Source organism: Lactuca sativa, chromosome 1 (genome assembly GCF_002870075.4).
Source record: "Lactuca sativa cultivar Salinas chromosome 1, Lsat_Salinas_v11, whole genome shotgun sequence".
Taxonomy (NCBI): Eukaryota; Viridiplantae; Streptophyta; class Magnoliopsida; order Asterales; family Asteraceae; genus Lactuca; species Lactuca sativa.
In genome coordinates, this window is record NC_056623.2 from 196,932,104 (window position 1) to 196,952,018 (window position 19,915).

The 19,915-nt window shown below is 48.2% G+C and overlaps 57 non-coding genes across 57 annotated transcripts in view; all 57 read right to left on the reverse strand.

The window, feature by feature from the left end:
- Positions 1 to 18, reverse strand: part of LOC128130065 (5S ribosomal RNA) — a 119-nt gene extending 101 nt beyond the window's left edge. Inside the window, exon 1 of the ribosomal RNA XR_008227988.1 lies at positions 1 to 18. This exon is cut by the window's left edge and continues 101 nt beyond it. This is a non-coding gene — a ribosomal RNA (5S ribosomal RNA).
- Positions 19 to 251: 233 nt separating this feature from the next.
- On the reverse strand, positions 252 to 370 carry LOC128131145 (5S ribosomal RNA). Its single transcript, XR_008229076.1, has one exon. It is a non-coding gene; the product is annotated as a 5S ribosomal RNA (ribosomal RNA).
- Positions 371 to 605: 235 nt separating this feature from the next.
- LOC128130992 (5S ribosomal RNA) lies at positions 606 to 724 on the reverse strand. The gene has a single exon (XR_008228919.1). It is a non-coding gene; the product is annotated as a 5S ribosomal RNA (ribosomal RNA).
- A 233-nt stretch (positions 725 to 957) lies between these two features.
- On the reverse strand, positions 958 to 1,076 carry LOC128130709 (5S ribosomal RNA). Its single transcript, XR_008228632.1, has one exon. It is a non-coding gene; the product is annotated as a 5S ribosomal RNA (ribosomal RNA).
- A 233-nt stretch (positions 1,077 to 1,309) lies between these two features.
- Positions 1,310 to 1,428, reverse strand: LOC128131185 (5S ribosomal RNA). The gene has a single exon (XR_008229117.1). It is a non-coding gene; the product is annotated as a 5S ribosomal RNA (ribosomal RNA).
- A 232-nt stretch (positions 1,429 to 1,660) lies between these two features.
- Positions 1,661 to 1,779, reverse strand: LOC128131681 (5S ribosomal RNA). The gene has a single exon (XR_008229601.1). It is a non-coding gene; the product is annotated as a 5S ribosomal RNA (ribosomal RNA).
- Positions 1,780 to 2,012: 233 nt separating this feature from the next.
- LOC128131177 (5S ribosomal RNA) lies at positions 2,013 to 2,131 on the reverse strand. The gene has a single exon (XR_008229107.1). It is a non-coding gene; the product is annotated as a 5S ribosomal RNA (ribosomal RNA).
- A 236-nt stretch (positions 2,132 to 2,367) lies between these two features.
- On the reverse strand, positions 2,368 to 2,486 carry LOC128131692 (5S ribosomal RNA). Its single transcript, XR_008229613.1, has one exon. It is a non-coding gene; the product is annotated as a 5S ribosomal RNA (ribosomal RNA).
- Positions 2,487 to 2,724: 238 nt separating this feature from the next.
- LOC128130237 (5S ribosomal RNA) lies at positions 2,725 to 2,843 on the reverse strand. The gene has a single exon (XR_008228159.1). It is a non-coding gene; the product is annotated as a 5S ribosomal RNA (ribosomal RNA).
- Positions 2,844 to 3,075: 232 nt separating this feature from the next.
- Positions 3,076 to 3,194, reverse strand: LOC128130847 (5S ribosomal RNA). The gene has a single exon (XR_008228769.1). It is a non-coding gene; the product is annotated as a 5S ribosomal RNA (ribosomal RNA).
- Positions 3,195 to 3,433: 239 nt separating this feature from the next.
- On the reverse strand, positions 3,434 to 3,552 carry LOC128130691 (5S ribosomal RNA). The gene has a single exon (XR_008228614.1). It is a non-coding gene; the product is annotated as a 5S ribosomal RNA (ribosomal RNA).
- A 232-nt stretch (positions 3,553 to 3,784) lies between these two features.
- On the reverse strand, positions 3,785 to 3,903 carry LOC128130345 (5S ribosomal RNA). Its single transcript, XR_008228269.1, has one exon. It is a non-coding gene; the product is annotated as a 5S ribosomal RNA (ribosomal RNA).
- A 243-nt stretch (positions 3,904 to 4,146) lies between these two features.
- Positions 4,147 to 4,265, reverse strand: LOC128131703 (5S ribosomal RNA). The gene has a single exon (XR_008229624.1). It is a non-coding gene; the product is annotated as a 5S ribosomal RNA (ribosomal RNA).
- A 232-nt stretch (positions 4,266 to 4,497) lies between these two features.
- LOC128130936 (5S ribosomal RNA) lies at positions 4,498 to 4,616 on the reverse strand. The gene has a single exon (XR_008228859.1). It is a non-coding gene; the product is annotated as a 5S ribosomal RNA (ribosomal RNA).
- Positions 4,617 to 4,858: 242 nt separating this feature from the next.
- On the reverse strand, positions 4,859 to 4,977 carry LOC128130426 (5S ribosomal RNA). Its single transcript, XR_008228351.1, has one exon. It is a non-coding gene; the product is annotated as a 5S ribosomal RNA (ribosomal RNA).
- Positions 4,978 to 5,213: 236 nt separating this feature from the next.
- On the reverse strand, positions 5,214 to 5,332 carry LOC128130714 (5S ribosomal RNA). The gene has a single exon (XR_008228637.1). It is a non-coding gene; the product is annotated as a 5S ribosomal RNA (ribosomal RNA).
- Positions 5,333 to 5,569: 237 nt separating this feature from the next.
- Positions 5,570 to 5,688, reverse strand: LOC128131714 (5S ribosomal RNA). The gene has a single exon (XR_008229635.1). It is a non-coding gene; the product is annotated as a 5S ribosomal RNA (ribosomal RNA).
- Positions 5,689 to 5,921: 233 nt separating this feature from the next.
- On the reverse strand, positions 5,922 to 6,040 carry LOC128130848 (5S ribosomal RNA). The gene has a single exon (XR_008228770.1). It is a non-coding gene; the product is annotated as a 5S ribosomal RNA (ribosomal RNA).
- Positions 6,041 to 6,281: 241 nt separating this feature from the next.
- Positions 6,282 to 6,400, reverse strand: LOC128130692 (5S ribosomal RNA). Its single transcript, XR_008228615.1, has one exon. It is a non-coding gene; the product is annotated as a 5S ribosomal RNA (ribosomal RNA).
- A 232-nt stretch (positions 6,401 to 6,632) lies between these two features.
- LOC128130346 (5S ribosomal RNA) lies at positions 6,633 to 6,751 on the reverse strand. The gene has a single exon (XR_008228270.1). It is a non-coding gene; the product is annotated as a 5S ribosomal RNA (ribosomal RNA).
- A 236-nt stretch (positions 6,752 to 6,987) lies between these two features.
- On the reverse strand, positions 6,988 to 7,106 carry LOC128131726 (5S ribosomal RNA). Its single transcript, XR_008229647.1, has one exon. It is a non-coding gene; the product is annotated as a 5S ribosomal RNA (ribosomal RNA).
- Positions 7,107 to 7,338: 232 nt separating this feature from the next.
- On the reverse strand, positions 7,339 to 7,457 carry LOC128130849 (5S ribosomal RNA). Its single transcript, XR_008228771.1, has one exon. It is a non-coding gene; the product is annotated as a 5S ribosomal RNA (ribosomal RNA).
- Positions 7,458 to 7,699: 242 nt separating this feature from the next.
- LOC128130427 (5S ribosomal RNA) lies at positions 7,700 to 7,818 on the reverse strand. Its single transcript, XR_008228352.1, has one exon. It is a non-coding gene; the product is annotated as a 5S ribosomal RNA (ribosomal RNA).
- A 237-nt stretch (positions 7,819 to 8,055) lies between these two features.
- On the reverse strand, positions 8,056 to 8,174 carry LOC128130715 (5S ribosomal RNA). Its single transcript, XR_008228638.1, has one exon. It is a non-coding gene; the product is annotated as a 5S ribosomal RNA (ribosomal RNA).
- A 249-nt stretch (positions 8,175 to 8,423) lies between these two features.
- Positions 8,424 to 8,542, reverse strand: LOC128131737 (5S ribosomal RNA). Its single transcript, XR_008229658.1, has one exon. It is a non-coding gene; the product is annotated as a 5S ribosomal RNA (ribosomal RNA).
- A 232-nt stretch (positions 8,543 to 8,774) lies between these two features.
- LOC128130850 (5S ribosomal RNA) lies at positions 8,775 to 8,893 on the reverse strand. Its single transcript, XR_008228772.1, has one exon. It is a non-coding gene; the product is annotated as a 5S ribosomal RNA (ribosomal RNA).
- Positions 8,894 to 9,131: 238 nt separating this feature from the next.
- On the reverse strand, positions 9,132 to 9,250 carry LOC128130693 (5S ribosomal RNA). The gene has a single exon (XR_008228616.1). It is a non-coding gene; the product is annotated as a 5S ribosomal RNA (ribosomal RNA).
- Positions 9,251 to 9,482: 232 nt separating this feature from the next.
- LOC128130347 (5S ribosomal RNA) lies at positions 9,483 to 9,601 on the reverse strand. Its single transcript, XR_008228271.1, has one exon. It is a non-coding gene; the product is annotated as a 5S ribosomal RNA (ribosomal RNA).
- Positions 9,602 to 9,841: 240 nt separating this feature from the next.
- LOC128131748 (5S ribosomal RNA) lies at positions 9,842 to 9,960 on the reverse strand. The gene has a single exon (XR_008229669.1). It is a non-coding gene; the product is annotated as a 5S ribosomal RNA (ribosomal RNA).
- Positions 9,961 to 10,192: 232 nt separating this feature from the next.
- LOC128130851 (5S ribosomal RNA) lies at positions 10,193 to 10,311 on the reverse strand. The gene has a single exon (XR_008228773.1). It is a non-coding gene; the product is annotated as a 5S ribosomal RNA (ribosomal RNA).
- A 240-nt stretch (positions 10,312 to 10,551) lies between these two features.
- Positions 10,552 to 10,670, reverse strand: LOC128130428 (5S ribosomal RNA). Its single transcript, XR_008228353.1, has one exon. It is a non-coding gene; the product is annotated as a 5S ribosomal RNA (ribosomal RNA).
- Positions 10,671 to 10,903: 233 nt separating this feature from the next.
- LOC128130348 (5S ribosomal RNA) lies at positions 10,904 to 11,022 on the reverse strand. The gene has a single exon (XR_008228272.1). It is a non-coding gene; the product is annotated as a 5S ribosomal RNA (ribosomal RNA).
- A 233-nt stretch (positions 11,023 to 11,255) lies between these two features.
- On the reverse strand, positions 11,256 to 11,374 carry LOC128131183 (5S ribosomal RNA). Its single transcript, XR_008229115.1, has one exon. It is a non-coding gene; the product is annotated as a 5S ribosomal RNA (ribosomal RNA).
- A 235-nt stretch (positions 11,375 to 11,609) lies between these two features.
- On the reverse strand, positions 11,610 to 11,728 carry LOC128130782 (5S ribosomal RNA). Its single transcript, XR_008228705.1, has one exon. It is a non-coding gene; the product is annotated as a 5S ribosomal RNA (ribosomal RNA).
- A 233-nt stretch (positions 11,729 to 11,961) lies between these two features.
- LOC128131178 (5S ribosomal RNA) lies at positions 11,962 to 12,080 on the reverse strand. The gene has a single exon (XR_008229108.1). It is a non-coding gene; the product is annotated as a 5S ribosomal RNA (ribosomal RNA).
- Positions 12,081 to 12,315: 235 nt separating this feature from the next.
- Positions 12,316 to 12,434, reverse strand: LOC128131760 (5S ribosomal RNA). Its single transcript, XR_008229680.1, has one exon. It is a non-coding gene; the product is annotated as a 5S ribosomal RNA (ribosomal RNA).
- Positions 12,435 to 12,676: 242 nt separating this feature from the next.
- On the reverse strand, positions 12,677 to 12,795 carry LOC128131771 (5S ribosomal RNA). The gene has a single exon (XR_008229692.1). It is a non-coding gene; the product is annotated as a 5S ribosomal RNA (ribosomal RNA).
- Positions 12,796 to 13,027: 232 nt separating this feature from the next.
- On the reverse strand, positions 13,028 to 13,146 carry LOC128130852 (5S ribosomal RNA). Its single transcript, XR_008228774.1, has one exon. It is a non-coding gene; the product is annotated as a 5S ribosomal RNA (ribosomal RNA).
- A 238-nt stretch (positions 13,147 to 13,384) lies between these two features.
- LOC128130695 (5S ribosomal RNA) lies at positions 13,385 to 13,503 on the reverse strand. The gene has a single exon (XR_008228618.1). It is a non-coding gene; the product is annotated as a 5S ribosomal RNA (ribosomal RNA).
- Positions 13,504 to 13,735: 232 nt separating this feature from the next.
- On the reverse strand, positions 13,736 to 13,854 carry LOC128130349 (5S ribosomal RNA). Its single transcript, XR_008228273.1, has one exon. It is a non-coding gene; the product is annotated as a 5S ribosomal RNA (ribosomal RNA).
- Positions 13,855 to 14,101: 247 nt separating this feature from the next.
- On the reverse strand, positions 14,102 to 14,220 carry LOC128131783 (5S ribosomal RNA). The gene has a single exon (XR_008229704.1). It is a non-coding gene; the product is annotated as a 5S ribosomal RNA (ribosomal RNA).
- A 232-nt stretch (positions 14,221 to 14,452) lies between these two features.
- LOC128130853 (5S ribosomal RNA) lies at positions 14,453 to 14,571 on the reverse strand. Its single transcript, XR_008228775.1, has one exon. It is a non-coding gene; the product is annotated as a 5S ribosomal RNA (ribosomal RNA).
- A 238-nt stretch (positions 14,572 to 14,809) lies between these two features.
- Positions 14,810 to 14,928, reverse strand: LOC128130429 (5S ribosomal RNA). Its single transcript, XR_008228354.1, has one exon. It is a non-coding gene; the product is annotated as a 5S ribosomal RNA (ribosomal RNA).
- A 232-nt stretch (positions 14,929 to 15,160) lies between these two features.
- Positions 15,161 to 15,279, reverse strand: LOC128130457 (5S ribosomal RNA). Its single transcript, XR_008228382.1, has one exon. It is a non-coding gene; the product is annotated as a 5S ribosomal RNA (ribosomal RNA).
- Positions 15,280 to 15,511: 232 nt separating this feature from the next.
- On the reverse strand, positions 15,512 to 15,630 carry LOC128131794 (5S ribosomal RNA). The gene has a single exon (XR_008229715.1). It is a non-coding gene; the product is annotated as a 5S ribosomal RNA (ribosomal RNA).
- Positions 15,631 to 15,863: 233 nt separating this feature from the next.
- Positions 15,864 to 15,982, reverse strand: LOC128131090 (5S ribosomal RNA). Its single transcript, XR_008229021.1, has one exon. It is a non-coding gene; the product is annotated as a 5S ribosomal RNA (ribosomal RNA).
- Positions 15,983 to 16,215: 233 nt separating this feature from the next.
- Positions 16,216 to 16,334, reverse strand: LOC128131805 (5S ribosomal RNA). Its single transcript, XR_008229726.1, has one exon. It is a non-coding gene; the product is annotated as a 5S ribosomal RNA (ribosomal RNA).
- A 233-nt stretch (positions 16,335 to 16,567) lies between these two features.
- On the reverse strand, positions 16,568 to 16,686 carry LOC128130439 (5S ribosomal RNA). Its single transcript, XR_008228364.1, has one exon. It is a non-coding gene; the product is annotated as a 5S ribosomal RNA (ribosomal RNA).
- A 235-nt stretch (positions 16,687 to 16,921) lies between these two features.
- LOC128131058 (5S ribosomal RNA) lies at positions 16,922 to 17,040 on the reverse strand. Its single transcript, XR_008228985.1, has one exon. It is a non-coding gene; the product is annotated as a 5S ribosomal RNA (ribosomal RNA).
- Positions 17,041 to 17,272: 232 nt separating this feature from the next.
- Positions 17,273 to 17,391, reverse strand: LOC128130626 (5S ribosomal RNA). The gene has a single exon (XR_008228549.1). It is a non-coding gene; the product is annotated as a 5S ribosomal RNA (ribosomal RNA).
- Positions 17,392 to 17,624: 233 nt separating this feature from the next.
- On the reverse strand, positions 17,625 to 17,743 carry LOC128130953 (5S ribosomal RNA). Its single transcript, XR_008228876.1, has one exon. It is a non-coding gene; the product is annotated as a 5S ribosomal RNA (ribosomal RNA).
- A 233-nt stretch (positions 17,744 to 17,976) lies between these two features.
- On the reverse strand, positions 17,977 to 18,095 carry LOC128130955 (5S ribosomal RNA). Its single transcript, XR_008228878.1, has one exon. It is a non-coding gene; the product is annotated as a 5S ribosomal RNA (ribosomal RNA).
- Positions 18,096 to 18,330: 235 nt separating this feature from the next.
- Positions 18,331 to 18,449, reverse strand: LOC128130854 (5S ribosomal RNA). The gene has a single exon (XR_008228776.1). It is a non-coding gene; the product is annotated as a 5S ribosomal RNA (ribosomal RNA).
- Positions 18,450 to 18,681: 232 nt separating this feature from the next.
- Positions 18,682 to 18,800, reverse strand: LOC128131112 (5S ribosomal RNA). Its single transcript, XR_008229043.1, has one exon. It is a non-coding gene; the product is annotated as a 5S ribosomal RNA (ribosomal RNA).
- A 232-nt stretch (positions 18,801 to 19,032) lies between these two features.
- Positions 19,033 to 19,151, reverse strand: LOC128131816 (5S ribosomal RNA). The gene has a single exon (XR_008229737.1). It is a non-coding gene; the product is annotated as a 5S ribosomal RNA (ribosomal RNA).
- A 232-nt stretch (positions 19,152 to 19,383) lies between these two features.
- On the reverse strand, positions 19,384 to 19,502 carry LOC128131033 (5S ribosomal RNA). The gene has a single exon (XR_008228961.1). It is a non-coding gene; the product is annotated as a 5S ribosomal RNA (ribosomal RNA).
- Positions 19,503 to 19,739: 237 nt separating this feature from the next.
- LOC128131827 (5S ribosomal RNA) lies at positions 19,740 to 19,858 on the reverse strand. The gene has a single exon (XR_008229748.1). It is a non-coding gene; the product is annotated as a 5S ribosomal RNA (ribosomal RNA).
- Between the last annotated feature and the right edge of the window lie 57 nt (positions 19,859 to 19,915).

Consider the following 19,915-nt stretch of genomic DNA (forward strand, 5'->3'; position numbering starts at 1 on the left):
GCTGGTATGATCGCACCCGAAATACTATCCATGTTTATTGTTTTTATGTGTTACAAGACGCAGAACCTCCTTTGTTTTGGTACGCGGGGCGTGGGACCCACGTGACCGATCGGCTCCGTTCCAAAAATACGAAAAGCATCAACCATGAACCGGAGGGCACCCGAGCATAGAAATAGCAAGAAAGAAAGGAAAAAAAGCAAAAAAAACCGCACGTAAAATCTAAAAAAACGCAAACGGACAACGAAAAAGGGGGGGTTCAACACGAGGACTTCCCAGGGGGTCACCCATCCTAGTACTACTCTGGCCCAAGCACGCTTAACTGCGGAGTTCTGATGGGATACGGTGCATTAGTGCTGGTATGATCGCACCCGAAATACTATCCATGTTTATTGTTTTTATGTGTTACAAGACGCAGAACCTCCTTTGTTTTGGTACGCGGGGCGTGGGACCCACGTGACCGATCGGCTCCGTTCCAAAAATACGAAAAGCATCAACCATGAACCGGAGGGCACCCGAGCATAGAAATAGCAAGAAAGAAAGGAAAAAAAGCAAAAAAAAAACCGCACGTAAAATCTAAAAAAACGCAAACGGACAACGAAAAAGGGGGGGTGCAACACGAGGACTTGCCAGGGGGTCACCCATCCTAGTACTACTCTCGCCCAAGCACGCTTCACTGTGGAGTTCTGATGGGATCCGGTGCATTAGTGCTGGTATGATCGCACCCGAAATACTATCCATGTTTATTGTTTTTATGTGTTACAAGACGCAGAACCTCCTTTGTTTTGGTACGCGGGGCGTGGGACCCACGTGACCGATCGGCTCCGTTCCAAAAATACGAAAAGCATCAACCATGTACCGGAGGGCACCCGAGCATAGAAATAGCAAGAAAGAAAGGAAAAAAAAGCAAAAAAAACCGCACGTAAAATCTAAAAAAACGCAAACGGACAACGAAAAAGGGGGGTGCAACACGAGGACTTCCCAGGGGGTCACCCATCCTAGTACTACTCCCGCCCAAGCACGCTTAACTGCGGAGTTCTAATGGGATCCGGTGCATTACTGCTGGTATGATCGCACCCGAAATCCTATCCATGTTTATTGTTTTTATGTGTTACAAGACGCAGAACCTCCTTTGTTTTGGTACGCGGGGCGTGGGACCCACGTGACCGATCGGCTCCGTTCCAAAAATACGAAAAGCATCAACCATGAACCGGAGGGCACCCGAGCATAGAAATAGCAAGAAAGAAAGGAAAAAAAGCAAAAAAAACCGCACGTAAAATCTAAAAAAACGCAAACGGACAACGAAAAAGGGGGGGTTCAACACGAGGACTTCCCAGGGGGTCACCCATCCTAGTACTACTCTGGCCCAAGCACGCTTAACTGCGGAGTTTTGATGGGATACGGTGCATTAGTGCTGGTATGATCGCACCCGAAATACTATCCATGTTTATTGTTTTTATGTGTTACAAGACGCAGAACCTCCTTTGTTTTGGTACGCGGGGCGTGGGACCCACGTGACCGATCGGCTCCGTTCCAAAAATACGAAAAGCATCAACCATGAACCGGAGGGCACCCGAGCATAGAAATAGCAAGAAAGAAAGGAAAAAAAGCAAAAAAAACCGCACGTAAAATCTAAAAAAACGCAAACGGACAACGAAAAAGGGGGGTGCAACACGAGGACTTCCCAGGGGGTCACCCATCCTAGTACTACTCTCGCCCAAGCACGCTTAACTGCGGAGTTCTGATGGGATCCGGTGCATTAGTGCTGGTATGATCGCACCCGAAATAATATCCATGTTTATTGTTTTTATGTGTTACTAGACGCAGAACCTCCTTTGTTTTGGTACGCGGGGCGTGGGACCCACGTGACCGATCGGCTCCGTTCCAAAAATACGAAAAGCATCAACCATGAACCGGAGGGCACCCGAGCATAGAAATAGCAAGAAAGAAAGGAAAAAAAGCAAAAAAAACCGCACGTAAAATCTAAAAAAACGCAAACGGACAACGAAAAAGGGGGGGTTCAACACGAGGACTTCCCAGGGGGTCACCCATCCTAATACTACTCTGGCCCAAGCACGCTTAACTGCGGAGTTCTGATGGGATACGGTGCATTAGTGCTGGTATGATCGCACCCGAAATACTATCCATGTTTATTGTTTTTATGTGTTACAAGACGCAGAACCTCCTTTGTTTTGTTACGCGGGGCGTGGGACCCACGTGACCGATCGGCTCCGTTCCAAAAATACGAAAAGCATCAACCATGAACCGGAGGTCACCCGAGCATAGAAATAGCAAGAAAGAAAGGAAAAAAAGCAAAAAAAAAACCGCACGTAAAATCTAAAAAAACGCAAACGGACAACGAAAAAGGGGGGGGTGCAACACGAGGACTTCCCAGGGGGTCACCCATCCTAGTACTACTCTCGCCCAAGCACGCTTAACTGCGGAGTTCTGATGGGATCCGGTGCATTAGTGCTGGTATGATCGCACCCGAAATAGTATCCATGTTTATTGTTTTTATGTGTTACAAGACGCAGAACCTCCTTTGTTTTGGTACGCGGGGCGTGGGACCCACGTGACCGATCGGCTCCGTTCCAAAAATACAAAAAGCATCAACCATGAACCGGAGGGCACCCGAGCATAGAAATAGCAAGAAAGAAAGGAAAAAAAGCAAAAAAAACCGCACGTAAAATCTAAAAAAACGCAAACGGACAACGAAAAAGGGGGGGGGGGGTGCAACACGAGGACTTCCCAGGGGGTCACCCATCCTAGTACTACTCTCGCCCAAGCACGCTTAACTGCAGAGTTCTGATGGGATCCGGTGCATTAGTGCTGGTATGATCGCACCCGAAATACTGTCCATGTTTATTGTTTTTATGTGTTACAAGACGCAGAACCTCCTTTGTTTTGGTACGCGGGGCGTGGGACCCACGTGACCGATCGGCTCCGTTCCAAAAATACGAAAAGCATCAACCATGTACCGGAGGGCACCCGAGCATAGAAATAGCAAGAAAGAAAGGAAAAAAAGCAAAAAAAACCGCACGTAAAGTCTAAAAAAACGCAAACGGACAACGAAAAAGGGGGGTGCAACACGAGGACTTGCCAGGGGGTCACCCATCCTAGTACTACTCTCGCCCAAGCACGCTTCACTGCGGAGTTCTGATGGGATCCGGTGCATTAGTGCTGGTATGATCGCACCCGAAATACTAACCATGTTTATTGTTTTTATGTGTTACAAGACGCAGAACCTCCTTTGTTTTGGTACGCGGGGCGTGGGACCCACGTGACCGATCAGCTCCGTTCCAAAAATACAAAAAGCATCAACCATGAACCGGAGGGCACCCGAGCATAGAAATAGCAAGAAAGAAAGGAAAAAAAGCAAAAAAAACCGCACGTAAAATCTAAAAAAACGCAAACGGACAACGAAAAAGGGGGGGGGGGGGTGCAACACGAGGACTTCCCAGGGGGTTACCCATCCTAGTACTACTCTCGCCCAAGCATGCTTAACTGCGGAGTTCTGATGGGATCCGGTGCATTAGTGCTGGTATGATCGCACCCGAAATAGTATCCATGTTTATTGTTTTTATGTGTTACAAGACGCAGAACCTCCTTTGTTTTGGTACGCGGGGCGTGGGACCCACGTGACCGATCGGCTCCGTTCCAAAAATACGAAAAGCATCAACCATGAACCGGAGGGCACCCAAGCATAGAAATAGCAAGAAAGAAAGGAAAAAAAGCAAAAAAAACCGCACGTAAAATCTAAAAAAACGCAAACGGACAACGAAAAAGGGGGGTGCAACACGAGGACTTCCCAGGGGATCACCCATCCTAGTACTACTCTCGCCCAAGCACGCTTAACTGCGGAGTTCTGATGGGATCCGGTGCATTAGTGCTGGTATGATCGCACCCGAAATAGTATCCATGTTTATTGTTTTTATGTGTTACAAGACGCAGAACCTCCTTTGTTTTGGTACGCGGGGCGTGGGACCCACGTGACCGATCGGCTCCGTTCCAAAAATACAAAAAGCATCAACCATGAACCGGAGGGCACCCGAGCATAGAAATAGCAAGAAAGAAAGGAAAAAAAGCAAAAAAAACCGCACGTAAAATCTAAAAAAACGCAAACGGACAACGAAAAAGGGGGGGGGGGGGGGGGTGCAACACGAGGACTTCCCAGGGGGTCACCCATCCTAGTACTACTCTCGCCCAAGCACGCTTAACTGCGGAGTTCTGATGGGATCCGGTGCATTAGTGCTGGTATGATCGCACCCGAAATACTGTCCATGTTTATTGTTTTTATGTGTTACAAGACGCAGAACCTCCTTTGTTTTGGTACGCGGGGCGTGGGACCCACGTGACCGATCGGCTCCGTTCCAAAAATACGAAAAGCATCAACCATGTACCGGAGGGCACCCGAGCATAGAAATAGCAAGAAAGAAAGGAAAAAAAGCAAAAAAAACCGCACGTAAAGTCTAAAAAAACGCAAACGGACAACGAAAAAGGGGGGTGCAACACGAGGCTTTGCCAGGGGGTCACCCATCCTAGTACTACTCTCGCCCAAGCACGCTTCACTGCGGAGTTCTGATGGGATCCGGTGCATTAGTGCTGGTATGATCGCACCCGAAATACTAACCATGTTTATTGTTTTTATGTGTTACAAGACGCAGAACCTCCTTTGTTTTGGTACGCGGGGCGTGGGACCCACGTGACCGATCGGCTCCGTTCCAAAAATACAAAAAGCATCAACCATGAACCGGAGGGCACCCGAGCATAGAAATAGCAAGAAAGAAAGGAAAAAAAGCAAAAAAAACCGCACGTAAAATCTAAAAAAACGCAAACGGACAACGAAAAAGGGGGGGGGGGGGGGGTGCAACACGAGGACTTCCCAGGGGGTCACCCATCCTAGTACTACTCTCGCCCAAGCATGCTTAACTGCGGAGTTCTGATGGGATCCGGTGCATTAGTGCTGGTATGATCGCACCCGAAATAGTATCCATGTTTATTGTTTTTATGTGTTACAAGACGCAGAACCTCCTTTGTTTTGGTACGCGGGGCGTGGGACCCACGTGACCGATCGGCTCCGTTCCAAAAATACGAAAAGCATCAACCATGAACCGGAGGGCACCCGAGCATAGAAATAGCAAGAAAGAAAGGAAAAAAAGCAAAAAAAAAAACCGCACGTAAAATCTAAAAAAACGCAAACGGACAACGAAAAAGGGGGGGTGCAACAAGAGGACTTCCCAGGGGGTCACCCATCCTAGTACTACTCTCGCCCAAGCACGCTTAACTGCGGAGTTCTGATGGGATCCGGTGCATTAGTGCTGGTATGATCGCACCCGAAATAGTATCCATGTTTATTGTTTTTATGTGTTACAAGACGCAGAACCTCCTTTGTTTTGGTACGCGGGGCGTGGGACCCACGTGACCGATCGGCTCCGTTCCAAAAATACAAAAAGCATCAACCATGAACCGGAGGGCACCCGAGCATAGAAATAGCAAGAAAGAAAGGAAAAAAAGCAAAAAAAACCGCACGAAAAATCTAAAAAAACGCAAACGGACAACGAAAAAGGGGGGGGGGGTGCAACACGAGGACTTCCCAGGGGGTCACCCATCCTAGTACTACTCTCGCCCAAGCACGCTTAACTGCGGAGTTCTGATGGGATCCGGTGCATTAGTGCTGGTATGATCGCACCCGAAATACTGTCCATGTTTATTGTTTTTATGTGTTACAAGACGCAGAACCTCCTTTGTTTTGGTACGCAGGGCGTGGGACCCACGTGACCGATCGGCTCCGTTCCAAAAATACGAAAAGCATCAACCATGTACCGGAGGGCACCCGAGCATAGAAATAGCAAGAAAGAAAGGAAAAAAAGCAAAAAAAACCGCACGTAAAGTCTAAAAAAACGCAAACGGACAACGAAAAAGGGGGGGTGCAACACGAGGACTTGCCAGGGGGTCACCCATCCTAGTACTACTCTCGCCCAAGCACGCTTCACTGCGGAGTTCTGATGGGATCCGGTGCATTAGTGCTGGTATGATCGCACCCGAAATACTAACCATGTTTATTGTTTTTATGTGTTACAAGACGCAGAACCTCCTTTGTTTTGGTACGCGGGGCGTGGGACCCACGTGACCGATCAGCTCCGTTCCAAAAATACAAAAAGCATCAACCATGAACCGGAGGGCACCCGAGCATAGAAATAGCAAGAAAGAAAGGAAAAAAAGCAAAAAAAACCGCACGTAAAATCTAAAAAAACGCAAACGGACAACGAAAAAGGGGGGGGGGGGGGGTGCAACACGAGGACTTCCCAGGGGGTTACCCATCCTAGTACTACTCTCGCCCAAGCATGCTTAACTGCGGAGTTCTGATGGGATCCGGTGCATTAGTGCTGGTATGATCGCACCCGAAATAGTATCCATGTTTATTGTTTTTATGTGTTACAAGACGCAGAACCTCCTTTGTTTTGGTACGCGGGGCGTGGGACCCACGTGACCGATCGGCTCCGTTCCAAAAATACGAAAAGCATCAACCATGAACCGGAGGGCACCCAAGCATAGAAATAGCAAGAAAGAAAGGAAAAAAAGCAAAAAAAACCGCACGTAAAATCTAAAAAAACGCAAACGGACAACGAAAAAGGGGGGTGCAACACGAGGACTTCCCAGGGGATCACCCATCCTAGTACTACTCTCGCCCAAGCACGCTTAACTGCGGAGTTCTGATGGGATCCGGTGCATTAGTGCTGGTATGATCGCACCCGAAATAGTATCCATGTTTATTGTTTTTATGTGTTACAAGACGCAGAACCTCCTTTGTTTTGGTACGCGGGGCGTGGGACCCACGTGACCGATCGGCTCCGTTCCAAAAATACAAAAAGCATCAACCATGAACCGGAGGGCACCCGAGCATAGAAATAGCAAGAAAGAAAGGAAAAAAAGCAAAAAAAACCGCACGTAAAATCTAAAAAAACGCAAACGGACAACGAAAAAGGGGGGGGGGTGCAACACGAGGACTTCCCAGGGGGTCACCCATCCTAGTACTACTCTCGCCCAAGCACGCTTAACTGCGGAGTTCTGATGGGATCCGGTGCATTAGTGCTGGTATGATCGCACCCGAAATACTGTCCATGTTTATTGTTTTTATGTGTTACAAGACGCAGAACCTCCTTTGTTTTGGTACGCGGGGCGTGGGACCCACGTGACCGATCGGCTCCGTTCCAAAAATACGAAAAGCATCAACCATGTACCGGAGGGCACCCGAGCATAGAAATAGCAAGAAAGAAAGGAAAAAAAGCAAAAAAAACCGCACGTAAAGTCTAAAAAAACGCAAACGGACAACGAAAAAGGGGGGTGCAACACGAGGACTTGCCAGGGGGTCACCCATCCTAGTACTACTCTCGCCCAAGCACGCTTCACTGCGGAGTTCTGATGGGATCCGGTGCATTAGTGCTGGTATGATCGCACCCGAAATACTAACCATGTTTATTGTTTTTATGTGTTACAAGACGCAGAACCTCCTTTGTTTTGGTACGCGGGGCGTGGGACCCACGTGACCGATCGGCTCCGTTCCAAAAATACAAAAAGCATCAACCATGAACCGGAGGGCACCCGAGCATAGAAATAGCAAGAAAGAAAGGAAAAAAAGCAAAAAAAACCGCACGTAAAATCTAAAAAAACGCAAACGGACAACGAAAAAGGGGGGGGGGGGGGGGTGCAACACGAGGACTTCCCAGGGGGTCACCCATCCTAGTACTACTCTCGCCCAAGCATGCTTAACTGCGGAGTTCTGATGGGATCCGGTGCATTAGTGCTGGTATGATCGCACCCGAAATAGTATCCATGTTTATTGTTTTTATGTGTTACAAGACGCAGAACCTCCTTTGTTTTGGTACGCGGGGCGTGGGACCCACGTGACCGATCGGCTCCGTTCCAAAAATACGAAAAGCATCAACCATGAACCGGAGGGCACCCGAGCATAGAAATAGCAAGAAAGAAAGGAAAAAAAGCAAAAAAAAAACCGCACGTAAAATCTAAAAAAACGCAAACGGACAACGAAAAAGGGGGGGGGTGCAACAAGAGGACTTCCCAGGGGGTCACCCATCCTAGTACTACTCTCGCCCAAGCACGCTTAACTGCGGAGTTCTGATGGGATCCGGTGCATTAGTGCTGGTATGATCGCACCCGAAATAGTATCCATGTTTATTGTTTTTATGTGTTACAAGACGCAGAACCTCCTTTGTTTTGGTACGCGGGGCGTGGGACCCACGTGACCGATCGGCTCCGTTCCAAAAATACAAAAAGCATCAACCATGAACCGGAGGGCACCCGAGCATAGAAATAGCAAGAAAGAAAGGAAAAAAAGCAAAAAAAACCGCACGAAAAATCTAAAAAAACGCAAACGGACAACGAAAAAGGGGGGGGGGGGGGGGGGGGGGGTGCAACACGAGGACTTCCCAGGGGGTCACCCATCCTAGTACTACTCTCGCCCAAGCACGCTTAACTGCGGAGTTCTGATGGGATCCGGTGCATTAGTGCTGGTATGATCGCACCCGAAATACTGTCCATGTTTATTGTTTTTATGTGTTACAAGACGCAGAACCTCCTTTGTTTTGGTACGCGGGGCGTGGGACCCACGTGACCGATCGGCTCCGTTCCAAAAATACGAAAAGCATCAACCATGTACCGGAGGGCACCCGAGCATAGAAATAGCAAGAAAGAAAGGAAAAAAAGCAAAAAAAACCGCACGTAAAGTCTAAAAAAACGCAAACGGACAACGAAAAAGGGGGGTGCAACACGAGGACTTGCCAGGGGGTCACCCATCCTAGTACTACTCTCGCCCAAGCACGCTTCACTGCGGAGTTCTGATGGGATCCGGTGCATTAGTGCTGGTATGATCGCACCCGAAATACTAACCATGTTTATTGTTTTTATGTGTTACAAGACGCAGAACCTCCTTTGTTTTGGTACGCGGGGCGTGGGACCCACGTGACCGATCAGCTCCGTTCCAAAAATACAAAAAGCATCAACCATGAACCGGAGGGCACCCGAGCATAGAAATAGCAAGAAAGAAAGGAAAAAAAGCAAAAAAAACCGCACGTAAAATCTAAAAAAACGCAAACGGACAACGAAAAAGGGGGGGGGGGGTGCAACACGAGGACTTCCCAGGGGGTTACCCATCCTAGTACTACTCTCGCCCAAGCATGCTTAACTGCGGAGTTCTGATGGGATCCGGTGCATTAGTGCTGGTATGATCGCACCCGAAATAGTATCCATGTTTATTGTTTTTATGTGTTACAAGACGCAGAACCTCCTTTGTTTTGGTACGCGGGGCGTGGGACCCACGTGACCGATCGGCTCCGTTCCAAAAATACGAAAAGCATCAACCATGAACCGGAGGGCACCCAAGCATAGAAATAGCAAGAAAGAAAGGAAAAAAAGCAAAAAAAACCGCACGTAAAATCTAAAAAAACGCAAACGGACAACGAAAAAGGGGGGTGCAACACGAGGACTTCCCAGGGGATCACCCATCCTAGTACTACTCTCGCCCAAGCACGCTTAACTGCGGAGTTCTGATGGGATCCGGTGCATTAGTGCTGGTATGATCGCACCCGAAATAGTATCCATGTTTATTGTTTTTATGTGTTACAAGACGCAGAACCTCCTTTGTTTTGGTACGCGGGGCGTGGGACCCACGTGACCGATCGGCTCCGTTCCAAAAATACAAAAAGCATCAACCATGAACCGGAGGGCACCCGAGCATAGAAATAGCAAGAAAGAAAGGAAAAAAAGCAAAAAAAACCGCACGTAAAATCTAAAAAAACGCAAACGGACAACGAAAAAGGGGGGGGGGGGGGTGCAACACGAGGACTTCCCAGGGGGTCACCCATCCTAGTACTACTCTCGCCCAAGCACGCTTAACTGCGGAGTTCTGATGGGATCCGGTGCATTAGTGCTGGTATGATCGCACCCGAAATACTGTCCATGTTTATTGTTTTTATGTGTTACAAGACGCAGAACCTCCTTTGTTTTGGTACGCGGGGCGTGGGACCCACGTGACCGATCGGCTCCGTTCCAAAAATACGAAAAGCATCAACCATGTACCGGAGGGCACCCGAGCATAGAAATAGCAAGAAAGAAAGGAAAAAAAGCAAAAAAAACCGCACGTAAAGTCTAAAAAAACGCAAACGGACAACGAAAAAGGGGGGTGCAACACGAGGACTTGCCAGGGGGTCACCCATCCTAGTACTACTCTCGCCCAAGCACGCTTCACTGCGGAGTTCTGATGGGATCCGGTGCATTAGTGCTGGTATGATCGCACCCGAAATACTAACCATGTTTATTGTTTTTATGTGTTACAAGACGCAGAACCTCCTTTGTTTTGGTACGCGGGGCGTGGGACCCACGTGACCGATCGGCTCCGTTCCAAAAATACAAAAAGCATCAACCATGAACCGGAGGGCACCCGAGCATAGAAATAGCAAGAAAGAAAGGAAAAAAAGCAAAAAAAACCGCACGTAAAATCTAAAAAAACGCAAACGGACAACGAAAAAGGGGGGGGGGGGGGTGCAACACGAGGACTTCCCAGGGGGTCACCCATCCTAGTACTACTCTCGCCCAAGCATGCTTAACTGCGGAGTTCTGATGGGATCCGGTGCATTAGTGCTGGTATGATCGCACCCGAAATAGTATCCATGTTTATTGTTTTTATGTGTTACAAGACGCAGAACCTCCTTTGTTTTGGTACGCGGGGCGTGGGACCCACGTGACCGATCGGCTCCGTTCCAAAAATACGAAAAGCATCAACCATGAACCGGAGGGCACCCGAGCATAGAAATAGCAAGAAAGAAAGGAAAAAAAGCAAAAAAAACCGCACGTAAAAATCTAAAAAAACGCAAACGGACAACGAAAAAGGGGGGTGCAACACGAGGACTTCCCAGGGGATCACCCATCCTAGTACTACTCTCGCCCAAGCACGCTTAACTGCGGAGTTCTGATGGGATCCGGTGCATTAGTGCTGGTATGATCGCACCCGAAATACTATCCATGTTTATTGTTTTTATGTGTTACAAGACGCAGAACCTCCTTTGTTTTGGTACGCGGGGCGTGGGACCCACGTGACCGATCGGCTCCGTTCCAAAAATACGAAAAGCATCAACCATGAACCGGAGGGCACCCGAGCATAGAAATAGCAAGAAAGAAAGGAAAAAAAGCAAAAAAAACCGCACGTAAAATCTAAAAAAACGCAAACGGACAACGAAAAAGGGGGGGTTCAACACGAGGACTTCCCAGGGGGTCACCCATCCTAGTACTACTCTGGCCCAAGCACGCTTAACTGCGGAGTTCTGATGGGATACGTTGCATTAGTGCTGGTATGATCGCACCCGAAATACTATCCATGTTTATTGTTTTTATGTGTTACAAGACGCAGAACCTCCTTTGTTTTGGTACGCGGGGCGTGGGACCCACGTGACCGATCGGCTCCGTTCCAAAAATACGAAAAGCATCAACCATGAACCGGAGGGCACCCGAGCATAGAAATAGCAAGAAAGAAAGGAAAAAAAGCAAAAAAAAAACCGCACGTAAAATCTAAAAAAACGCAAACGGACAACGAAAAAGGGGGGGTGCAACTCGAGGACTTCCCAGGGGGTCACCCATCCTAGTACTACTCTCGCCCAAGCATGCTTAACTGCGGAGTTCTGATGGGATCCGGTGCATTAGTGCTGGTATGATCGCACCCGAAATAGTATCCATGTTTATTGTTTTTATGTGTTACAAGACGCAGAACCTCCTTTGTTTTGGTACGCGGGGCGTGGGACCCACGTGACCGATCGACTCCGTTCCAAAAATACGAAAAGCATCAACCATGAACCGGAGGGCACCCGAGCATAGAAATAGCAAGAAAGAAAGGAAAAAAAGCAAAAAAAACCGCACGTAAAATCTAAAAAAACGCAAACGGACAACGAAAAAGGGGGGGTTCAACACGAGGACTTCCCAGGGGGTCACCCATCCTAATACTACTCTGGCCCAAGCACGCTTAACTGCGGAGTTCTGATGGGATACGGTGCATTAGTGCTGGTATGATCGCACCCGAAATACTATCCATGTTTATTGTTTTTATGTGTTACAAGACGCAGAACCTCCTTTGTTTTGTTACGCGGGGCGTGGGACCCACGTGACCGATCGGCTCCGTTCCAAAAATACGAAAAGCATCAACCATGAACCGGAGGTCACCCGAGCATAGAAATAGCAAGAAAGAAAGGAAAAAAAGCAAAAAAAAACCGCACGTAAAATCTAAAAAAACGCAAACGGACAACGAAAAAGGGGGGGGTGCAACACGAGGACTTCCCAGGGGGTCACCCATCCTAGTACTACTCTCGCCCAAGCACGCTTAACTGCGGAGTTCTGATGGGATCCGGTGCATTAGTGCTGGTATGATCGCACCCGAAATAGTATCCATGTTTATTGTTTTTATGTGTTACAAGACGCAGAACCTCCTTTGTTTTGGTACGCGGGGCGTGGGACCCACGTGACCGATCGGCTCCGTTCCAAAAATACAAAAAGCATCAACCATGAACCGGAGGGCACCCGAGCATAGAAATAGCAAGAAAGAAAGGAAAAAAAGCAAAAAAAACCGCACGTAAAATCTAAAAAAACGCAAACGGACAACGAAAAAGGGGGGGGGGGGGGGGTGCAACACGAGGACTTCCCAGGGGGTCACCCATCCTAGTACTACTCTCGCCCAAGCACGCTTAACTGCGGAGTTCTGATGGGATCCGGTGCATTAGTGCTGGTATGATCGCACCCGAAATACTGTCCATGTTTATTGTTTTTATGTGTTACAAGACGCAGAACCTCCTTTGTTTTGGTACGCGGGGCGTGGGACCCACGTGACCGATCGGCTCCGTTCCAAAAATACGAAAAGCATCAACCATGTACCGGAGGGCACCCGAGCATAGAAATAGCAAGAAAGAAAGGAAAAAAAGCAAAAGAAACCGCACGTAAAGTCTAAAAAAACGCAAACGGACAACGAAAAAGGGGGGTGCAACACGAGGACTTGCCAGGGGGTCACCCATCCTAGTACTACTCTCGCCCAAGCACGCTTCACTGCGGAGTTCTGATGGGATCCGGTGCATTAGTGCTGGTATGATCGCACCCGAAATACTAACCATGTTTATTGTTTTTATGTGTTACAAGACGCAGAACCTCCTTTGTTTTGGTACGCGGGGCGTGGGACCCACGTGACCGATCAGCTCCGTTCCAAAAATACAAAAAGCATCAACCATGAACCGGAGGGCACCCGAGCATAGAAATAGCAAGAAAGAAAGGAAAAAAAGCAAAAAAAACCGCACGTAAAATCTAAAAAAACGCAAACGGACAACGAAAAAGGGGGGGGGGGGTGCAACACGAGGACTTCCCAGGGGGTTACCCATCCTAGTACTACTCTCGCCCAAGCATGCTTAACTGCGGAGTTCTGATGGGATCCGGTGCATTAGTGCTGGTATGATCGCACCCGAAATAGTATCCATGTTTATTGTTTTTATGTGTTACAAGACGCAGAACCTCCTTTGTTTTGGTACGCGGGGCGTGGGACCCACGTGACCGATCGGCTCCGTTCCAAAAATACGAAAAGCATCAACCATGAACCGGAGGGCACCCGAGCATAGAAATAGCAAGAAAGAAAGGAAAAAAAGCAAAAAAAACCGCACGTAAAATCTAAAAAAACGCAAACGGACAACGAAAAAGGGGGGTGCAACACGAGGACTTCCCAGGGGATCACCCATCCTAGTACTACTCTCGCCCAAGCACGCTTAACTGCGGAGTTCTGATGGGATCCGGTGCATTAGTGCTGGTATGATCGCACCCGAAATAGTATCCATGTTTATTGTTTTTATGTGTTACAAGACGCAGAACCTCCTTTGTTTTGGTACGCGGGGCGTGGGACCCACGTGACCGATCGGCTCCGTTCCAAAAATACAAAAAGCATCAACCATGAACCGGAGGGCACCCGAGCATAGAAATAGCAAGAAAGAAAGGAAAAAAAGCAAAAAAAACCGCACGTAAAATCTAAAAAAACGCAAACGGACAACGAAAAAGGGGGGGGGGGGGGGGGGGGGTGCAACACGAGGACTTCCCAGGGGGTCACCCATCCTAGTACTACTCTCGCCCAAGCACGCTTAACTGCGGAGTTCTGATGGGATCCGGTGCATTAGTGCTGGTATGATCGCACCCGAAATACTGTCCATGTTTATTGTTTTTATGTGTTACAAGACGCAGAACCTCCTTTGTTTTGGTACGCGAGGCGTGGGACCCACGTGACCGATCGGCTCCGTTCCAAAAATACGAAAAGCATCAACCATGTACCGGAGGGCAACCGAGCATAGAAATAGCAAGAAAGAAAGGAAAAAAAGCAAAAAAAACCGCACGTAAAGTCTAAAAAAACGCAAACGGACAACCAAAAAGGGGGGTGCAACACGAGGACTTGCCAGGGGGTCACCCATCCTAGTACTACTCTCGCCCAAGCACGCTTCACTGCGGAGTTCTGATGGGATCCGGTGCATTAGTGCTGGTATGATCGCACCCGAAATACTAACCATGTTTATTGTTTTTATGTGTTACAAGACGCAGAACCTCCTTTGTTTTGGTACGCGGGGCGTGGGACCCACGTGACCGATCGGCTCCGTTCCAAAAATACAAAAAGCATCAACCATGAACCGGAGGGCACCCGAGCATAGAAATAGCAAGAAAGAAAGGAAAAAAAGCAAAAAAAACCGCACGTAAAATCTAAAAAAACGCAAACGGACAACGAAAAAGGGGGGGGGGGGTGCAACACGAGGACTTCCCAGGGGGTCACCCATCCTAGTACTACTCTCGCCCAAGCATGCTTAACTGCGGAGTTCTGATGGGATCCGGTGCATTAGTGCTGGTATGATCGCACCCGAAATAGTATCCATGTTTATTGTTTTTATGTGTTACAAGACGCAGAACCTCCTTTGTTTTGGTACGCGGGGCGTGGGACCCACGTGACCGATCGGCTCCGTTCCAAAAATACGAAAAGCATCAACCATGAACCGGAGGGCACCCGAGCATAGAAATAGCAAGAAAGAAAGGAAAAAAAGCAAAAAAAACCGCACGTAAAATCTAAAAAAACGCAAACGGACAACGAAAAAAGGGGGTGCAACACGAGGACTTCCCAGGGGGTCACCCATCCTAGTACTACTCTCGCCCAAGCATGCTTAACTACGGAGTTCTGATGGGATCCGGTGCATTAGTGCTGGTATGATCGCACCCGAAATAGTATCCATGTTTATTGTTTTTATGTGTTACAAGACGCAGAACCTCCTTTGTTTTGGTACGCGGGGCGTGGGACCCACGTGACCGATCGGCTCCGTTCCAAAAATACGAAAAGCATCAACCATGAACCGGAGGGCACCCGAGCATAGAAATAGCAAGAAAGAAAGGAAAAAAAGCAAAAAAAACCGCACGTAAAATCTAAAAAAACGCAAACGGACAACGAAAAAAGGGGGTGCAACACGAGGACTTCCCAGGGGGTCACCCATCCTAGTACTACTCTCGCCCAAGCACGCTTAACTGCGGAGTTCTGATGGGATCCGGTGCATTAGTGCTGGTATGATCGCACCCGAAATACTATCCATGTTTATTGTTTTTATGTGTTATAAGACGCAGAACCTCCTTTGTTTTGGTACACGGGGCGTGGGACCCACGTGACCGATCGGCTCCGTTCCAAAAATACGAAAAGCATCAACCATGAACCGGAGGGCACCCGAGCATAGAAATAGCAAGAAAGAAAGGAAAAAAAGCAAAAAAAACCGCACGTAAAATCTAAAAAAACGCAAACGGACAACGAAAAAGGGGGGGTGCAACACGAGGACTTCCCAGGGGTTCACCCATCCTAGTACTACTCTGGCCCAAGCACGCTTAACTGCGGAGTTCTGATGGGATCCGGTGCATTAGTGCTGCTATGATCGCACCCGAAATACTATCCATGTTTATTGTTTTTATGTGTTACAAGACGCAGAACCTCCTTTGTTTTGGTACGCGGGGCGTGGGACCCACGTGACCGATCGGCTCCGTTCCAAAAATACGAAAAGCATCAACCATGAACCGGAGGGCACCCGAGCATAGAAATAGCAAGAAAGAAAGGAAAAAATGCAAAAAAAACCGCTCGTAAAATCTAAAAAAACGCAAACGGACAACGAAAAAGGGGGGGTGCAACACGAGGACTTCCCAGGGGGTCACCCATCCTAGTACTACTCTCGCCCAAGCACGCTTAACTGCGGAGTTCTGATGGGATCCGGTGCATTAGTGCTGGTATGATCGCACCCGAAATACTATCCATGTTTATTGTTTTTATGTGTTACAAGACGCAGAACCTCCTTTGTTTTGGTACGCGGGGCGTGGGACCCACGTGACCGATCGGCTCCGTTCCAAAAATACGAAAAGCATCAACCATGAACCGGAGGGCACCCGAGCATAGAAATAGCAAGAAAGAAAGGAAAAAAAGCAAAAAAAACCGCTCGTAAAATCTAAAAAAACGCAAACGGACAACGAAAAAGGGGGGGTGCAACACGAGGACTTCCCACGGGGTCACCCATCCTAGTACTACTCTCGCCCAAGCACGCTTAACTGCGGAGTTCTGATGGGATCTGGTGCATTAGTGCTGGTATGATCGCACCCGAAATACTATCCATGTTTATTGTTTTTATGTGTTACAAGACGCAGAACCTCCTTTGTTTTGGTACGCGGGGCGTGGGACCCACGTGACCGATCGGCTCCGTTCCAAAAATACGAAAAGCATCAACCATGAACCGGAGGGCACCCGAGCATAGAAATAGCAAGAAAGAAAGGAAAAAAAAAGCAAAAAAATCCGCACGTAAAATCTAAAAAAACGCAAACGGACAACGAAAAAGGGGGGGTGCAACACGAGGACTTGCCAGGGGGTCACCCATCCTAGTACTACTCTCGTCCAAGCACGTTTCACTGCGGAGTTCTGATGGGATCCGGTGCATTAGTACTGGTATGATCGCACCCGAAATACTATCCATGTTTATTGTTTTTATGTGTTACAAGACGCAGAACCTCCTTTGTTTTGGTACGCGGGGCGTGGGACCCACGTGACCGATCGGCTCCGTTCCAAAAATACGAAAAGCATCAACCATGAACCGGAGGGCACCCGAGCATAGAAATAGCAAGAAAGAAAGGAAAAAAAGCAAAAAAAACCGCACGTAAAATCTAAAAAAACGCAAACGGACAACGAAAAAAGGGGGTGCAACACGAGGACTTCCCAGGGGGTCACCCATCCTGGTACTACTCTCGCCCAAGCACGCTTAACTGCGGAGTTCTGATGGGATCCGGTGCATTACTGCTGGTATGATCGCACCCGAAATCCTATCCATGTTTATTGTTTTTATGTGTTACAAGACGCAGAACCTCCTTTGTTTTGGTACGCGGGGCGTGGGACCCACGTGACCGATCGGCTCCGTTCCAAAAATACGAAAAGCATCAACCATGAACCGGAGGGCACCCGAGCATAGAAATAGCAAGAAAGAAAGGAAAAAAAGCAAAAAAAACCGCACGTAAAATCTAAAAAAACGCAAACGGACAACGAAAAAGGGGGGGTGCAACACGAGGACTTCCCAGGGGTTCACCCATCCTAGTACTACTCTGGCCCAAGCACGCTTAACTGCGGAGTTCTGATGGGATCCGGTGCATTAGTGCTGGTATGATCGCACCCGAAATACTATCCATGTTTATTGTTTTTATGTGTTACAAGACGCAGAACCTCCTTTGTTTTGGTACGCGGGGCGTGGGACCCACGTGACCGATCGGCTCCGTTCCAAAAATACGAAAAGCATCAACCATGAACCGGAGGGCACCCGAGCATAGAAATAGAAAGAAAGAAAGGAAAAAAAGCAAAAAAAACCGCACGTAAAATCTAAAAAAACGCAAACGGACAACGAAAAAGGGGGGGTGCAACACGAGGACTTCCCAGGGGTTCACCCATCCTAGTACTACTCTGGCCCAAGCACGCTTAACTGCGGAGTTCTGATGGGATCCGGTGCATTAGTGCTGGTATGATCGCACCCGAAATACTATCCATGTTTATTGTTTTTATGTGTTACAAGACGCAGAACCTCCTTTGTTTTGGTACGCGGGGCGTGGGACCCACGTGACCGATCGGCTCCGTTCCAAAAATACGAAAAGCATCAACCATGAACCGGAGGGCACCCGAGCATAGAAATAGCAAGAAAGAAAGGAAAAAAAAAGCAAAAAAAACCGCACGTAAAATCTAAAAAAACGCAAACAGACAACGAAAAAGGAGGGGTGCAACACGAGGACTTGCCAGGGGGTCACCCATCCTAGTACTACTCTCGCCCAAGCACGCTTCACTGCGGAGTTCTGATGGGATCCGGTGCATTAGTGCTGGTATGATCGCACCCGAAATACTATCCGTGTTTATTGTTTTTATGTGTTACATGACGCAGAACCTCCTTTGTTTTGGTACGCGGGGCGTGGGACCCACGTGACCGATCGGCTCCGTTCCAAAAATACGAAAAGCATCAACCATGAACCGGAGGGCACCCGAGCATAGAAATAGCAAGAAAGAAAGGAAAAAAAGCAAAAAAACCGCACGTAAAATCTAAAAAAAACACAAACGGACAACGAAAAAGGGGGGTGCAACACGAGGACTTGCCAGGGGGTCACCCATCCTAGTACTACTCTCGCGCAAGCACGCTTCACTGTGGAGTTCTGATGGGATCCGGTGCATTAGTGCTGGTATGATCGCACCCGAAATAGTATCCATGTTTATTGTTTTTATGTGTTACAAGACGCAGAACCTCCTTTGTTTTGGTACGCGGGGCGTGGGACCCACGTGACCGATCGGCTCCGTTCCAAAAATACGAAAAGCATCAACCATGAACCGGAGGGCACCCGAGCATAGAAATAGCAAGAAAGAAAGGAAAAAAAGCAAAAAAAACCGCACGTAAAATCTAAAAAAACGCAAACGGACAACGAAAAAAGGGGGTGCAACACGAGGACTTCCCAGGGGGTCACCCATCCTAGTACTACTCTCGCCCAAGCACGCTTAACTGCGGAGTTCTGATGGGATCCGGTGCATTAGTGCTGGTATGATCGCACCCGAAATAGTATCCATGTTTATTGTTTTTATGTGTTACAAGACGCAGAACCTCCTTTGTTTTGGTACGCGGGGCGTGGGACCCACGTGACCGATCGGCTCCGTTCCAAAAATACGAAAGCATCAACCATGAACCGGAGGGCACCCGAGCATAGAAATAGCAAGAAAGAAAGGAAAAAAAGCAAAAAAAACCGCACGTAAAATCTAAAAAAATGCAAACGGACAACGAAAAAGGGGGGGTGCAACACGAGGACTTCCCAGGGGTTCACCCATCCTAGTACTACTCTGGCCCAAGCACGCTTAACTGCGGAGTTCTGATGGGATCCGGTGCATTAGTGCTGGTATCATCGCACCCGAAATACTATCCATGTTTATTGTTTTTATGTGTTACAAGACGCAGAACCTCCTTTGTTTTGGTACGCGGGGCGTGGGACCCACGTGACCGATTGGCTCCGTTCCAAAAATACGAAAAGCATCAACCATGAACCGGAGGGCACCCGAGCATAGAAATAGCAAGAAAGAAAGGAAAAAAAGCAAAAAAAAAAAACCGCACGTAAAATCTAAAAAAACGCAAACGGACAAAGAAAAAGGGGGGGTGCAACACGAGGACTTCCCAGGGGGTCACCCATCCTAGTACTACTCTCGCCCAAGCACGCTTAACTGCGGAGTTCTGATGGGATCCGGTGCATTAGTGCTGGTATGATCGCACCCGAAATAGTATCCATGTTTATTGTTTTTATGTGTTACAAGACGCAGAACCTCCTTTGT